We start from the raw sequence: 17,667 nt of genomic DNA on the forward strand, positions 1-17,667 counted from the left end.
GTACTGAGAGTGCTGTCAGATGTGGTGTTACCATCTCTGGCTTATTTCCAATTGTTACTGGAGATCTTCAGGGGTGTGTACTGGCCCCCACACTTGTCAGCACTTGTATGCACTGGATTCTGGGGAGGATGTCGGAGAGATCAAGCTGTGGTGCATCGATTGGGAATGTCAAGATCTCTGACCTTGATTTCGCAGATGATGCAGTCATCTTTGCGGAGACTCGAGATATCCTTTTGGGGTACTCGAGGTGCTGAATGAGGAGTCGGAGCCGCTGGGATTATTGGTTTCCTGGGTCAAAACTAAGATCCAGGCTTTCAATGACATCTTGGATGCTGCTGTCCTGGCTGTACCTGTTTGTGGTGAGGATGTTGAGGTCACGGAGAGATTCATTTACCTTGGCAGCGATATTCATGTCTCTCCTGGCTGTGAGCCAGAGGTCAACAGATGTCTGGGTTGGGCCTGGGGAGTCATGGATTCCCTAGATCATAAGGTGTTGTGCTGTCGGTACCTGTGTTGGAGGACATAAGTCCGAATCTTCAGGTTCTTGGTGCTTCCAATCTTGCTCTATGGATGTGAGACTTGGACTCTGACCAGGGATCCGAGATGGAAACTTAATTCCTTTGGTACCAGGTCTCTTCAGAGAATCCTTGGCTATCGCTTGTCAGACTTTGTGTCCAACGAGCGGTTGCTGAGAGAGATTTAAATGAGATTTGTTTCCTGTATAGTCCATGAGCGTCAGCTGTGGCTGTTTGGACATGTGGCTCGTTTTCCTGACGCTGATCCTACTCACCAGATTCTTTCAGCGAGGGAGCCTCATGAGTGGAGGAGGCCAATGAGCCAACCACGTGCCTCGTTGTTGCAGCAGGTTGATCAGTATCTCAAGGAGATGAGGATGGGCCAGGCATCTGCCAGGGGGATGGCCAGACGGAGGCCCCTGGAGTACCCCCGGAAAGTGGACGCAGTGACGTGCTGCTCTGGCGCATGTTCCCATTCCTGACCTGACCTGCTCAGTAAGTAGGAGGAATGCTGTTGTGTTCAGGTAAAAGCATTTTGCAAATCATATCATGAACCAGGTCTTCAGGCTTGCTGCAACCATATTTCTGGAAAAGCAACAGAGCAGTAGTTGAATTTAATTTATTTCTCTTCACAGGAGTGAGGCTCATGGAAGAGCAAGGTAGATTAGATAATTGGACAAACATCAAGGGAATGAGCGAACAGGATAAGAGGAAAGGGAGAAGGAGAGAAAGATTGAAACTCGTATGTAAGACGGTTGGGTTAGGAAAGGTTAAAGGAGGGGTAATAATGATCGTGGAACAGAATTGGGATAACAAGAGATGGTGGCGCACTGCTTCCTTGAAGTCTTAGAGAGGAGATTGAGACAGAACAGCCTGGAAGGTGGTTCCACAGACAGTAAAAGTGAGGAATAAGAGTTGAGGTGTGCAGTTGGCCTAGATTTTGGAAGTTTAACCAGGAGGAGGTTACTGGAAGAACATGTGTTGTGGGCCGGGGGTTGGTGGCGGGGAACAGCTGCCAGGTGGAGCAGTAGAGCCGTCTCCCACCGAACACCTGGAATTGCAGGTCATAACCTTCGGAAAACTCCAAGGGACACGGGTCCCTTAGTGGATCGTGGTCGCCAATATTTTGACGGCGTGGGGTATGGTTATTTGCCTAATTTAAATATACCTAAGTATCTACGTCGTCTAACTACTGGGGAAAACCACACCCTCGACGGACCTCGGGCGGAATGGACCGTTTACCGAGCCCGATCCGGGTGTAAACCGAGCGGGGATTACCAATATCCATCGGTCCAAATGAACAATTACAGCAACAAGGCCTCCCTAATTCCCAATACGCACCGTGCTAAACCAATGAAAGAAAGTGACAGACAATGTGCTGGTACATTGAACAATCGGGGTTTATTTATAATGGGACAGGGGAGCACAAAAAGAGCAGAGTTAAACCGACTATCAAGAAGGAATGCAAGTAATGTACAAGGCACTTAAACAATTGCTGCTTATAGACTGGGCCTACAGACACACACGCACACACCCTATGGATGCAAAATAAATGGTGTTTTCGGCCTTTATTTGGCCCCTCAGCTCGGGAGGGAAGGCGAGCTGAGGGCAAGAGTCTGCACTTGCACCTGTCTGCCTCGTGCGGTCTGGTCGAGCTTGTCCGGTGGCGGGACTCGAACCCACCGCCTCAACGCAGCACCAAGCACCAGGGACGAGGGATAGAGCGACGGACGCCAGCCAGCACGAAGGCAGACAAGGCGAGAGACGACGAGGCGACAGGCGATCAAGGCCGAAAAAGCTTCCAGAGGAATCAGACGACACCAGGCGAGGCAGACCCAGACAGCCAGACAGAACGCACCGATCACTGTCCTCCCCTGAGGTGGGAGGGATTTCTTCGCTGGCCACTTGCCTCCTGATTGGACGGTTGCGTCGCGCAATTCGCTGGTCGTCCCTCATTGGACAGGCCCAGGGTACGCGGGGCAACTCCCACCTTTCTGAGTGGAGTCCCGATCTGAGGCGATGAGCCTCCTGATTGGACGAATGGCGTGCCTTGCCCTCGTGGGCGGAGCCGGCTCTGAGGCGATGAGCCTCCTGATTGGACGAAGGGCGCGTCCTTGCCCTCGTGGGCAGAGTCGGCTCTGGAGCGAGGGGTCCCACCCACTTCCGCAGCCAGAAACACGTGCGCTATGGCATCGGTGGAGCGAGGCGACGGTGCCGCTGTTGTTGTAAAAAAAAAAACCCTGACTAAGAAATAAACCCGCAGCACACACATGAAATTCCCATTAGACATAAGGGACGGGACCCTAACTATAAACACATACTTATCGAAATAACTGAACTGTGGAGACTGCTGACTGTCTGTGTGCAAGAGGCTTCCAAATTCATAACACATGCACATCCAAGAGTAAATAGGGATGGATGGGGGACTGAGAGAGCAGAGGGAGCAATATTTGAGAAGGAGCTGTAAAAAACAGACCACCAACCTACCCGTGACCTGAAAGAAACAGAGCTTGTGCTGTGTCTTCATTATTTTGAGTCCAATATTTTTGAGAGCTTTAGATTCCACAAAATCCAAGAGAGACAAATGTGATGCTGGGGAGTCAGCCCATAGTTAGGAGCAGAACTCCATTGAGCTATGGTAAAGACTTTGTATACTTTGAGGCTTTGTAGACTTTATAGACAAGCTTGGCTTTGTGGTCAGCCCAGGAAAGTTCATGGTTGATGATGAGGCCGAGAAGTTCAAGAGATCCTCAGAACCTGATAAGTGCCTAGGATTCACAAGAAGCAGGAACACCTTCAAATACCACCTCCTGGCTCCTGAGCAGCATTTCCAGTTTCTCAGCCGCACCCTCCGGTGCCACGACATACACTCTTGGTTCCTCGTCTCACTTCAGCCATACTTTCCTCGCTTGGGTACAATTCTGCAGTGTCGGTGCAGAATTGTACCTTCCTGCATGGGTACAACTCTGTTTAAAACCCCGTCATCTCTGGGTAAAATCCAGTTCACATCCTCCACACGTGCTATTCTGGTCCAAGAGTACACATCCTCCACGAACATACCGTAGTTACCATTCAGGATTCTTTGAAGCACTAACATAATTATTCACTCTCAATGCTCCCATGGGGTTTGTGAGGAAAATAAAAAAAAGATGGACAAGGACAGGATTAATAATATAAACAGTACATAACCCATTTCAAAATTTACTAGACTCTTAAAAAAGAAAGCATCTAAAAACGCAAAGCCTGTCCGCATCTGCTTTGTACTCTAACCAAACTTAATGAAAAAGAAACAGGTAAAACGAGAAGGGCACTCGGTAGAGCACATACCCCCACCACGCAATGCCTGAACCATGAGAACATATTGGGCCCAATACATTTTTTGAAATATCATGCTATACAGTACACTATATATCGTTTTTGAGCCATATCTCTCAATGGTGAAGAATCACTTTAAAAATTAAATAATTCTCGTATCTAGATCCAGATCCAGGTCTCCACCAAAATATAACCAATTTGTCGTGGTGACACACCCAACCCGTCCACCAAGATTCATCCGAATCCGTCCACAACTTTTTGAGATATCGTGCTATATATCGTCTTTGGTCCTATCTCTCAACGGTGAAGAATCACTTTAAAAATTCTCGTATCCAGATCCGGAACCGGATCTAAACCAAAATCCTAATCAGTTCATCCTCGTCACACACCCAACCTGTCCACAAAATTTCATCCAGATCCGTACACAACTTTTTGAGATATCCTGTACACAGACAAAGACAGAAAGGGGGGTGAAAACATAACCCCCTTCACCTTCGGTGGTGGAGGTTAAAAGGAACGAAAAATAAATCCTACTCTTAATTTCGAATTGGTCACTGGCTTTGACTCCAATATAATTTTTTATTACGGTACTCCAGGCATCAAAAAGCTACACATATCAAACGAACAGTTTCAAATGGAGTACCTCACCATCATTGGAGCATTTAAATTACATCAGATTTGGCAATAAATGCGAATTGTTGCTACCAGCTTGCCGGTTCGATGACGGAAGACGCTATTTGCATTGTTCCCAGTAATTCAAAGGGAAAAAGGGGTTTCACTGACAATGTAGTGTTGGAGTCATCAGAAGGAACCCGATAAGTAATGAGTAAAGATGGAGTCATCAGGTATCATATAAACCAAAGGCTGTCGTCATTTGTGGTTATAAATATATTAACAACCAGAGGTTGTCCTGGTCTTTTTGGAACACCCAGTGTAAAGATAGAAAGACAAATAAAGGGGTTAGAGAACAAACCAAAACTCAAGATATGTAAGAAAGAATCAAACTAAGGAAATGGAAATGGGCGGGACACATTAGCAGAAGGTCAGATAACAGGTGGACAACAATATGAACAACTTGGAGACCTATGGAGGGATGAAACAGACAAATATTGGGGAAGAGTCAATTGGAGCAACAAAGCAAAATACAGAGCAACATGGCATCAACATGCTGAGGCTTTCGTCCAGCAGTGGACTGAAAATAGCTGATGATGATGATGATACTGCCAAAGCTTTTGTAGTTGTGTGAAAGGTAATACTAAACGACCCCCATCCCCATTCCTTAGTGGAGGTATGGAAGTGTTTTAGGCCCACACCAAAAAATAGAAAAAAAACAAAATTTGATTTTTTTTTTCAAAATGCCAACTGGATTAGAACAGCAATGGGCAACTCGTAGTACCCGAGTACCCCAGCTCGTGGTAAATAAATTAAGAAACATGGAAGATATTTTTTTAAAACCCGGCGTGACTGCCTTTTAAACCCATTATGAGTTTATAACTTATCAAGAAGATATGGAATACCATCCCATGTGCCGTTTCCACCATTCCAGACTGCCTTTAAGGCTATTTATAGTTGCTATGACTTTGCCCTTTGACATGTGGCATTAATTATTCTCCGTATTCTCATCATAAATTATTTAGCATGGTGGATGGTGGAGATAGCACTTGCGATGGCCAAAAAAAGGACTCGCGATAGTGCAGATCACACTCACAATGGCGCAGATACTAGCAATGGTGGAGATACCACTCGCAGTGGTGGAGATAGCACTGATCACTGGTGATAGTGGAGAATAGGACTCATGGTGGAGGAGGTAGGACTCTTGGTGGTGAAGGTAGGACTTTTGGTGGTGGAGGTAGGACTCTTGGTGGTGGAGGTAAGACTCATGCAGGATGATGATAGCATGGCAGATTATGGAAATGGCAAATCATGATGGCAGAGGTAGCTCTCACCATTGCGGAGACAAGTGGAATGGTGGAAACAGCACACGGGATGGTATTCCATATCTTCTTGATAAGTTATAAACTCATAATTTTTTGTTTTCATGACATTGTTACCCAGTTTTTATTGCATCATTCTCTGATTTTTAGCCACACCATTATGTTTCAGCAAATGCTAAAAAGAGGGTTGTGATTGCCACAACCTGTAGTACATGTGGTTGAACAACTTTGTTTTGCAAGCAGGATGTTCCGTATTCCTTAATGTCCAGCTGTTTATGAAGTAAATGGGAGATCAGATCCGCATGGGCATCCTTCTCAGCTGTGCCTACATGGTCCAATTATTATCGGTTAGATATTATGTAAGTATACCTATTGGCCTGTCTTGGATGATCATTTTTCATATTGATTGGCAGTATAAACATCTTTTATAATACCGTTGGCTCCACCATGTGGGGACATTTCAATATAACTGGAAAGACGACATCTGCGTTGCTTGATTCGATGGAGAGGACATTGTTGTTGTTTGATTTGCCCAAATATTTGCAAAGCTTTAATTTACAAAGAAGAGAATGAAATAAAATTGTATTTGTTCTACTTTCAACTCGACTATCAACGGTCTATGTTTGTTCAACAGACATCCTCTTAAGATGTTTCATGTTCACACAGAGAGGAGCAACACAACTGTCTGGAACTGTGATTGACAGCTGAACAAATATGACTGTTTCAGAAGTTCCAATTCAACATTTATGAGTAAAGGACATTGTGCTTGTGGAACACCCTGCTTACACTGTTTATCGTGAAATTGAGGTGTGTGTGTGTGTGTGTGTGTGTGTGTGTGTGTGTGTGTGTGTGTGTGTGTGTGTGTGTGTGTGTGTGTGTGTGTGTGTGTGTCACATAGTTGCCAACATTGAACATTGAGCGAAGAAAAAGAGGAAGGATGGAAATGATCCATGGTGCGAGGGTCCAGGAATGCAGTGTCCTCCCCCCACCCCCCTTCCATGGTAAGGAAATTTTGTAACTTCAACCCTAAATTTGTACATTCTCAGATGCTCTTTTATGTAAAATTAAAGTAGAATAATCATGTTTTATTGATGAATTTGTTGTTTTGTTTTGTCATGTAACTTCTGAATATGTTTTGGCCTTTACGTTTAATAACATACTATATGTTTTAATGAGTAAAATTTAAATTCAAATTTAAAAATAAACTTAGACTTAGCCATGCCCTACTCTCCAATACAGACTCTAGGAGGTACAGTCGATCGACTGAAATTACCTCATGTCACAAGCTGCTTGGGACCGAGCACTACAATTTTAGTAGGTCCTGTCTTCGCCTTGGCCAACATCGCGTGTGTGTGTGTGTGTGTGTGTGTGTGTGTGTGTGTGTGTGTGTGTGTGTGTGTGTGTGTGTGTGTGTGTGTGTACATGCGATTAGTCACTAGTGCATATGGCCAACATAGCACAGGTACGGTTCTTTTTGGTGCAATGTTTTGCTCTGAGTTACATAATGTCAGTCAACCAATAAGAAACATCCTACATTTCACGGGTCAATAATGCTTGTAAATGGGACAGGCAGCATTTGTCATTTACTGCCACATACTTTGAATCGTTGTTGGCACCAATCAAATGCAATGAGATTGTGGATATAATGGCAGACACCTTATCATGCAACATGAAAGTCTATCAAAAACTTAGATGAGATTTTATTTTTTGTGAAATTGGCAATAAAATCGGTCGGCTGTTCAAGTGTACAAAAAGCGGTCGAGTCGGCAACTATAGTATGGGGTGTTGTAGAATATTGGATGTTTTTATATAATATAGTTCAACGTGTTGTAGAAAGTGGAATACTTTATAACGTCCTTCAAATGCTAATATAAAGCTTTAGGAACAGCATTACTATCGACCTCCGTAAAACACATTGTGTATATATTTGTGTATTTGTCTGTTCCCCTTCAGAAGGACGATTTGAGTAGGGTTTTAAAGTCTAATTTTTTAACACGACTGTGTGTTGACTACGGTCTATTTTGAGGATTAAACAAAAACTCCAAAAACATTTTCCATAAAAGGGTAATTATGTCTCTTCTATTGGAATTATAGACGGTGACTTCTAAACTGAGCCTCAAGAGCGGTGTACAAAAGCCTTTTTAAAATAACAATAAATACAAGGAACAGGTTGGTGAAATTCACTGAATGTGATGTGCAATGCATGCAGAGTAAAACGAGTGTTCATTTACATCCGTAGGCTGTCTAACACAAAAAAGAAGATTATAAGCACACATGACACTAGGCCGAGGCTTCAGACTTTGGCATGCTCACGAGGCTGCACCACCCGTCATTTTTGATGAGCTTTTACACCAGTTTGATGAATAACTAGCCGTGCCTACCCATTGCTTCACTGAAAGGTTTAACCAATAGACAGAAAGTTGTATTTCACAAACACATTGCATGTCTATCTCTGAATCTCAATGCGGATGTAAAATGAAGTGAAGCATACGAAAAATACTCTTTTATAATATTGTTGCGAATTCGCGCCCGCCGGCGTGCGGACGGCCACGTGACTCGAATCGCGGCACGTCGCCCACCGGACGAACAATTCAGTCGTGACCCTCTCGGACCAACGCCGGGAGCTTGTCACGGGTGGGGGTTTAACCTCACCACGATCGTGCCAATTGCCCACCCGTGCAGGATAGGGTCGCTCGCCAAATTTGATCGACCTAAGTACCTGCGCGAATGGTCGACCGGGCGATCGCACCTCGCCGCAGGTCGACTCCGGACACAGGCCGCTTGGGCGGCCCGTTCCGTGCTATCGGGATAACCGAGCGGTGTTATCTCTGACCTGGACGGTTCAGATTAATTACCGGGCGGATTAAGCCCACTACGAACCCTTTACGTGAAGCAGGATGGAGGGTCAATAAAGAAAAGACGAAGCGAAACGGGAAAACAGTTCACACAATACACATTTATTACGCGACACACGGAAAGCACACATATACAGCCAAACAGTCAAAATGCACATATAGCAGTTAAAACAAAAGAAACAATGACGCAGAGTTACTACCGAATATGCGCACACATGGCAACACTTATACAGTTCTACTTTACAGACGGCGCCAACACACATTTACTCAAAAGCAAAGGAAAGAAACCACCCTCATAGACAAGGGGGCAGACAGGCCTGGAGGCCAATATGTGCGCGTGACCTGGAGGAGCGGCCAGGTTCGCGAGACCGGGGGGGGTCCTACCCGCATCCTCGTGACGCGTTGGCGGACGAGCCGCAGATGTGGCCGCGTGGCTGTGCCCCGACTCCGTGCTCCTTGGCGGGTTTCGTTGTCACGACGTTTGGAGTGGGGTGGGAACGGGGCCCCCTTGTTGCACTATCTCAACGCGGGGAAAAGGGGGAATTGTTGATGCCCTGGGGGAGGGAGAATGGCTGGCTGGCTTGGGTCACGCGATGAGCGATTTCACACCGCGACCTCGTCGCTGACCGCCGTCCTTCTCGCCTCGGACCCGAGCTCCTTTCCCTCTTCCCGCAACTCTCCTCAGCTGACTGCAGAACCCAACTCGATGCCACACCGATGACTTCGCCACCCGACTCCACTCTCTGCCACACTGATGACTCGACTCACTCTGCCCTGCCGACACACACTGCGACTGCCACACTCTGCCACTGCCACACTCTGCTACTGCCACACTCTGCCACGATTCGCCTTGCGCTCGCCGTTTTATAGGCCGGCAGGAGAAAACAATATGCAAATATCCGGATCAGGATGACCTCGGGGCGGAGCCACGCTCGCCCATTGGACGGAGGAAAAGTGGGCGTGAACCTCCCCTGATCCTAGAATTTGCATATATCGATTTCACACAAATGCGCCTGGAGGCGGGGCCAAGCCGCTCCTCGCTTGCTAATTGGACGGATCAGAAGTGGGCGTGTAGCGTTCTTGATCCGAATTCTCCCTCGGAAAGGCTGCTATTTGCACTCGCGGCTCGGTGCGTATCGCTGAAGGAGCCCAAGACAGCCCGGCGCTCAGTGTTCACAGGTGGTGCGGGAATGGCCGTAGAAGAAGAGAGGTGAGAGTGGTGGAGGGTTTATCGGTCGTGGTTTGATGGTTATGGTGCCGTTTGGGAATGACGGTGATGCGATGTTTGCGGGATTGAGTTGTGAAGGTAAAGGTCGTGGCTGTTGGCGTTGTTGTTGTTGTTGTCTGAGGGTTGGCGCATGGTTGTAGTTGGTGATGATGGCTGGCGTGGTGGTTAAGGTGGTTGTTGTGTGATGGCGGTTGAGACATGGTTGGTTCAAAATAACGATGCAACAGAAAAACGGCTATCACAAAGCGTCGCAGCCCGAATGAATCACATAAATTCCCACTAGACAACGGATTTGGGGCTAACTACACATGTACTTAGAGATATCTCACCTACGGGCCCTTCATGGTGTAATGCGAATTTCCACAGCCATAACAATATGTACTTGTTGTTTGTTGTTGCTTCTGTTGTCATGATTGTGGTTGTTGTGAGGTATTTGCTCCTACTGTGTACTATCATATGTATTTCTCATACTTCAAAAAGTATGTGCGTTCCAAAAAGACCTGACCAACTTTGGTTGTTAATGTATTTACAACCACAAATGACACGATGATACTCTTTTGTCTTTGTGATACAGAAACTCAGACAGTTTTGTGCACACCATTAATGCACTTCAATGTGAGCTCTGTTTGTCGCATGCAGAGCCTCAACGCAGTATACGAGTTCTTGCCATGTTCAGCTCAGCATGTTTGTGTCCACTGTGTATATGTAGCTGTGATCCGAGAATGCAGATCCTGCAGGTTTTCCACCTTGGTGTTGCAGACAACATCTTTGACAAACCCTCCACAGAAAAAAAAAAAATCAAGGTTGGTTATGTCTGGTGAACGTGGGGGCTCGGCGGTTGGTCCGTCTCGGCCAATCCTGTGACCTTGAATTTTTTCATTCAGCACAACTCAAATGACTAAGGCCTAATGAGGGGAAGCGCCATCCTGTTGATAAATGATATTGGGTTAAAGGCCTTCAATCTGTGAGAAGGTGAATCCTTCCAACATGTTCATGTAAATTGTTATAGCCACCGTATCCTCCGCAAATAAAAACAGACCCACCAAGCGGTCATGGAGGACACACCACACATTGACCTTTGGATTGTCACTGTGTTCAATGACCACGTGGGGGTTTTCAGAGCCCCAGATCCTCACAGTGTGCCTGTCGACCTTCCCCGATGCATGAAAGGAAGCTTCGTCTGTGAACATGACCTTTTTCAGGTCATCTTCATCATCCTCTCTGCGAATGAGCATTTCCAAGGCAAACAGCTTGTATTTTTGGTCTGTCATTTGCTTTGAATTCCTGCAGAATCTGCACCTTATAGGCATAAAGCTTCAGGCTTTATTCAAAATCCTGCATACAGTTGTGGTTGGTAGTTCCAGTTCGCTGGACGTGTGTCGGATTGATTTTCTGGGACTTCGTTAAAATGATTCACACACTTGTCCAACATCTGCTGCACTTGTGCTTGGTCGACCAGTACTTTTCTGTTTCTGACAACTTTCAGTCTCCTTAAACCTCTTGTACCACTCTCAGATACTGGTCTGCGATTGCGGATTCCTTCCATATTTCGTACTGAAATGAACTTGCGTGTCGGATCTCGTCTCGATGAACCAGTCGACGCACTGAGCTTTCTCCCGTGGAGTCGCCATTTTATTTTACATTAAACCACCAGACCTGAAAATAAAGAAAACTTTCTGAGTTTCTGTATCATATAAAATAAAGGGTATCATTGTATCGTTTGTGCTACTAAATATATTAACAGCCAAAGTTGTTCAGGTCTTTTTGGAACACCCTGTATGTATGTTTTACTATATATATATATATATATATATATATATATATATATATATATATATATATATATATATATATATATATATATATATATATATATATATAATTTTGTGTGCTCCTTCCTTATCCATCACACTTTATTCGAAAGAGTTCCTGATGTCAGACTGTTAGAACTGCTAGATTAAAGCTCCAGGTCCTGTTTCTTCCTCTCCCCTCCTGGAAAAACGGGCTTTTAAAACAGGAATTTTTCTGATTGATGTGCAATATGTCGATGGTCGAAAGAGGTTCTCAGCTTTTCAAAAACATGACTTCCTCCTGAACTTTTAAACTCTCCAAGAGATCAAGGCTTGGCAAGTTTCATTGGAGTATTTTTTTTCTGATAATGCCGTTATCAGTCGTCAATGTATAGGAGCTGTTAAATAAGAACCTCTTTAGTTATTCTAATATACAATGCACACCAAATACCTTGGCTGTGCAACCCCGCAATTCAATTGAGATAATCCTTGCAGACCATGATTCAATGCAACTGAATGTCTGGGTGACATCACCTCATATCTTAAACATTTCATCCTGATTGCAGGTAAGGAGCAACAAGTAGTAATGATGAAACAGTTCATTTCTGCATTACATCAGCCTGCTGGAAGCTCGTAATGAAGTACGAACATGAAGAATCTCACGCAACAGTCCTTTACCTTTTTGGACCAATTAGCACAAGCTGGCTTCTGTAAATGCAAAAGACATCGGTGCAGGTCTGACAGCAGCGACTGTCGTCAGCATGACTGCACGCACATTCCACTTCCATGATGTAAATCTGCTCGAGCACAAATTACATGCCTTAATAATTACATTCTCAACCTTTCTATCTCGTTACTTTTCTTTTACAATTAAATCATACAAGGTTAAATTACAAATTTAAATTATTAATTAAATTCGGCTGTAAAGGGCAATCTCACCGACGTGATCAAGCAAAGTTTATGCAGCAATTGCCATTCTTCAGTGTGACGTATAATTTTCAGCATCGTTGCTTCATTCTTGAAGGTGATTCCAAAGCGTGGTCTCAATGTCTGATTTTGCATTGATTTATTGAGCATGAAAGGATGGAGACTTTAATTCGGGTAGGAACATTTTTTTCAAAATGCAACTTTTGTGTTGCCTGGTAGTCTCTCACATGGGTATTAAAGACTTCGAGACAAAAGTCCTTTTTGAGGTTTTTTTAAAAAAATCTGGAACTCCTGCCTTACACCTAGTTCGACTTCACGCTGTTGAAACCAAGCCATTTAGGATCATTAGTATCTCCCACGATGAAGCTGAGTCTTTGGGTCTCACTCTTTCATGACAGGCAGGTCGGTGGTCTTTCTGTCCACTGTCTCCTCTCCAGCCTCACCCCCCCCCCCTGCTCTGTCTGTGATCTGTCCTCCCTATATTTCCTCATGGTGCTCAAGGTCTGCCAGCAACCCCCTTCTGGTAAAACTACCAAAATCAAGAATCACTGCTCACCTTCACTCTTTCATTCCTCTTTTTTTTTTTCCTGCCTCTGGAACAAACTCCCACACTCTGTTAAATCTCACTCTTCTCTCCAGGTCCTCAAAACAGCTGTTCAGAACTACCTCATATCTTCCCCCATCCAAAACCACGATCTTTTCTAACCCTGTTAATTCACCCCAAACCAACCTCCTTCAAATTCCCTGTTTTCCTTCCTGAAAGTCCCTGTAATGTCCATCTTGTTTACCCCATGTACCCCACCCCATCCCTCTCCCTTCCACAGATCTCCTAATGCCTCTGTTCCCCACTGTTGTGTCCTTCCCTCTCCCGCCCCTCTTGTCTCCTGCTCCCCTTGTTGTACGTTCTGTGTGTTAGCTCTTCTACAAGCCTCATTATTGTACACACAAAAAAAAAAAAAACAAGGCTGCAAGGTAGCATAATTGGCTGACGGTGCAGCTATGCCACTCATTCCTCCTGCTAGTTATCGCAGGAATTTGGAATTTGATCATGGTGCTGGCGAGAGGTCACCTACTCTTAGTGAAGGACACCATTGGATCTTTTACGTCCACCAACGAATGCTGGCAGACGAGTCACCTGTTTAACATCCATCCGAGGATGGATTGATCAATCATCCTGAACACAAAACACTGGGATGACAATTTATATCTGGGTCAGGATTTGAACCCACGATAGACAGCTTGGAAGTGAGTGTGTGTACCTACCTCCAGGCCATCTTATCAGCCCCTTTATCTGGGATTATTTTACTGTCGAGTCGTAAAATGAACAGTACCTTGGAGTTTTATTCAAACTTTGCAAATCAAAATCAAGGCAAAACCGTGCCAAAAACTCTCGTGGCCCGAAAACAGAAAAGAGAACACATTCTTCGGGTCAAGACCACTTTTCACGACACACAGTCCCATTTCCAGAAATAAAACTTATTTCTTTATAAACCATCTTTGGTCAATTTGTTCTCGTTTCCAATACACTTTTAATCACGTGACTAATCTTCTTCCCGACTAAACTATTCCTTCATCTCAGATTTTACATCCGATATGAAACAACATTACCACTTTACACGAGAGAATAGTTTGTTTGAAATTGGCACAACGTTTTACCATCTTGCATAACATAAAATTACAACCGTAACTTTATATTAATAATCATTATTGGGGTAACTTTGAATGACCTACAAACATGTTGCATTTCCTCCAAAACCAACAATCAAATTAAATCGTCTCAAGAATCCTCCCCGGGAAATTCCATGAGACATACTCTCCATAATACACACTCAACATCTTGATTTTATCTTCTTCGATACTATTAAAAGGCAATGTGTGTGTGTGTGTGTGTGTGTGTGTGTGTGTGTGTGTGTGTGTGTGTGTGTGTGTATGTCTCTCTCTCTCTCACTCTCTCTGTCTCTCTCTCTGTCTCTCTCTCTGTCTCTCTCTCTCTCTCTCTCTCTCTCTCTCTCTCTCTCTCTCTCTCTCTCTCTCTCTCTCTCTCTCGCACTCCTCACTCCCACAGAGAATAGCAACGTTTGGTGAGGTGTCACTCTCCTGAGCTCCTCCTTATTCATCGTCTCTGCTTCCCCTCCCCCCTCTCACCTTACACCTGCCTCCTCTCTCTCCCTCCCTCCCTCTTCCCCCTCCCCCCCCCTTTGCCAGTTTATAATAAATGCGTTTTCACCGAGAAGGAAAAAAACGAATATGTTCCATTAGCACCACTACGATTCACCACGCGGTCAACTTAAAAAATCCCAGACCATCCGTGCATTAAAATCCATACATATAAACAAATAGTAGCTTCATAGTAATACAACATGACACCATGTGAACCTTATTTTATATCATGTTTTTTTTTTAAAGGATATTACATGTATGTTTACCCCAGGGGAGTGGGCTCTGTTTGTACAACACTTGCTGAAGAACCATCTCCATCATGCTGTTGAGTAGAAAATCTTTTCTGATCAGGCCAGGGGGCAAGTTTAGTTGAGAAATATGTCCGGCAGTTTTTGTGTCCCTTTCCAAATGCTTCTTCATGGTCTTTAATTTGATTGTGGACATGTCGGAAGAGAAACTCTACTCTCATTTATGCTGATGTTGATATCACCCCATTTTTTTTTGCCAGAGCTTTGATCTTTATCCATCCATGATTTCCTTGGACTTGCCACGTTTCATTCTTCTTCATAACAGCACGGCACAATGAACAATTTTCTTCTCCACCTGGATCCAAACTTAAGAACGATGATGCTGCCATGTCAACTCATGAATGATCACAAACAACTGCAACAGAGAACAACAACAAGGAACAGCTCGTAAGGATTATCAACACCTCATCGCAGAAAGCCTCTCTACAAACAGAATATGCCGATATAATTTACTGAGCTAACAGATATTATAAATAAAACAAAACGTGCTCTGTCTGCCCTTCTTGGTATCTAAGTTCGATAGTTGTTGTCAAGGCAGCCTTGTTGAATTTTTAACATCAGGTGTATTCTACATGCCGGCGCAATATCTAAACAATAGGAAGCGGGCGATCACTGTGATCAAAAGACCAAAAACAAGAGACAAAAGATAAAGGGTTCCCCAAAAATAACAAAGATAAACACGAACTCCATTTTCAACCGTTATGTTTCAACTCATTTTAGTAATAGACAGCTGTCATCTTGAAATTTTGCAACCATCTATATAATAATAAATGTGTGTGTGTGTGTGTGTGTGTGTGTGTGTGTGTGTGTGTGTGTGTGTGTGTGTGTGTGTGTGTGTGTGTGTGTGTGTGTGTGTGTGTGTGTGTGTGTCCTCTATAACTCCAAAACCATGAAATTTAGCAGCTGAAACTTTGCAAGAATACTAAGGGAACTCCAAGGAAGTGAAGGAATGAAAATTAGGTGTTTGGGTTAATTAAAATACCCCTTTTAAAGATAATTAACGGCCTTATTTAATTATAGCCTTTATCAGGCGATCCTTGGACACCTCGCTGTCTCTTGACGGGGTCTTAATTCACCATTTTTTTTGGCCTGTTCAACAATGCTTTGATTTGGAACAGGCAACAATGATTTCTTAACGATAAAGTTTTTTTTTTCACTTTCTCACTCATATCATCAAATGCCTGATAATCATACCTACAAATTGCTGGATACATTGCAATACTTATAAACCCTTGGAGACGTCAATGTTCATCTACCTGACACCTACCAGAATCCCCTCTGTCCTCCTCCCCTTTCTCTCCCCCCTCCCTCCCTCAATATTATCCAACCTCTCTCTCTCCCTTTCTCTCTCCCACACCTATCTCTCTCTCTCTCTCTCTCTCTCCCTCTCTCCCTCTCTCCCTCTCTCCCTCTCTCCCTCTCTCCCTCTCTCCCTCTCTCCCTCTCTCCCTCTCTCCCTCTCTCCCTCTCTCCTCCTCTCCCTCTCTCTCCCCTGCTCCCCTCTCTCCTCTCCCTCCCTCTCTCCTCCTCTCCTCTCTCTCCCCTCTCTCTCTCAACATTATCCAACCTCTCTCCCCCTCCACACTCTCCTCTCTCCTCTCCTCTCCCACTCTCAACATTATTCTCTCTCTCTCTCTCTCTCTCTCTCTCTCTCTCTCTCTCTCTCTCTCTCTCTCTCTCTCTCTCTCTCTCTCTCTCTCTCTCTCTCCCCCTAAGCCTTTCTCTCCCACCCCTCTCCCTCTCTCTCTCCCCCTCTCCCACCCTTTCCTCCACCTCCATCTCTACCCTTCTTTCTCCCACCCCTCCCCTCCCCCTGATTCCCCATCCTTCCCCTTTTGTTAAGGGGACTGTTAAGGAATGACGGTTTAGTTTTGAATTTTAAACTGCTTCCTTACTGGAATCAGATTTGGAGTCAGCCGACCGAAGGGGTGAAAAGGTCGCTGCATGTGCAAACATGTCGGCAGCCCTTTGCCAGGTATATAGCGTGGTTTTTTAAATGCTCCCACCTGATTTTATATCGAACCGGCAGTTAAAAATAAAATGTTGCTGTTTGGGCACATTTTATCACCTCTCCTTCCCCACCCCTCATGCTGCCTTCCCTTCCCCACCCCTCATGCCACCTTCCATTTCCCTTACGTTGCTTTCCATTCTCTTCCCCTCCCCCATGCTGCCTTCCCCTCCCCTCATGCCACCTTCCATTTCCCTTATCCTGCTTTCCATTCTCTTTCCCTCCCCCCATGCTGCCTTCCCCTCCCCTTGCACTGCCTGCCCTTCCCCTCCCATCGCATTCTCTTCCCCTCACGCTACCTTATCTTCCCTTGCCCTCACACTGCCTTCCCTCCACCTCCCTCACGTTTACCCCCTCCTCTCTCCACTCCCCCATGGACACTTCCTGGCAGTCTCAAAGTGCTGTTCTAACGCACCACATTTCGTTAAATCGTGTACTACCCTCCCCCCCACCCCTTCTTCAACGTCCCACGACCAAATGCAAGACGAAAACCCATCCCCTCATGCCTACCTCTTAACAGACCACCTCCCCACCCCACTTCCCCCCTCTCTCCTCCATCTGCCACACTCCCACCCCCACTCACGGAGTGTATTACGAAGTTTGGTGAGGGGCCGCTCTTCCCAGCCC

At 45.1% G+C, this 17,667-nt stretch overlaps 1 protein-coding gene across 5 annotated transcripts in view; it reads left to right on the top strand.

Annotated features, from left to right (window-relative positions):
• IQCK (IQ motif containing K) overlaps nucleotides 1–17,667 on the top strand; it is a 130,975-nt gene that overhangs the window by 78,584 nt on the left and 34,724 nt on the right. For 3 of the 5 annotated variants that reach the window (XR_015061144.1, XR_015061145.1, XR_015061141.1), the window contains 2 exons: nucleotides 6,663–6,765; nucleotides 15,233–15,527. The gene's annotated coding sequence lies outside the window, so the exon portion shown is untranslated. Of the gene's footprint in view, nucleotides 1–6,662; nucleotides 6,766–15,232; nucleotides 15,528–17,667 lie in introns of those variants that run through there. The other 2 variants (XR_015061143.1, XR_015061142.1) reach the window with 2 other exon arrangements.

This window comes from Eptatretus burgeri, chromosome 8, assembly GCF_056783735.1.
Source record: "Eptatretus burgeri isolate ZD-2024b chromosome 8, Ebu_testis_v1, whole genome shotgun sequence".
NCBI lineage: Eukaryota > Metazoa > Chordata > Myxini > Myxiniformes > Myxinidae > Eptatretus > Eptatretus burgeri.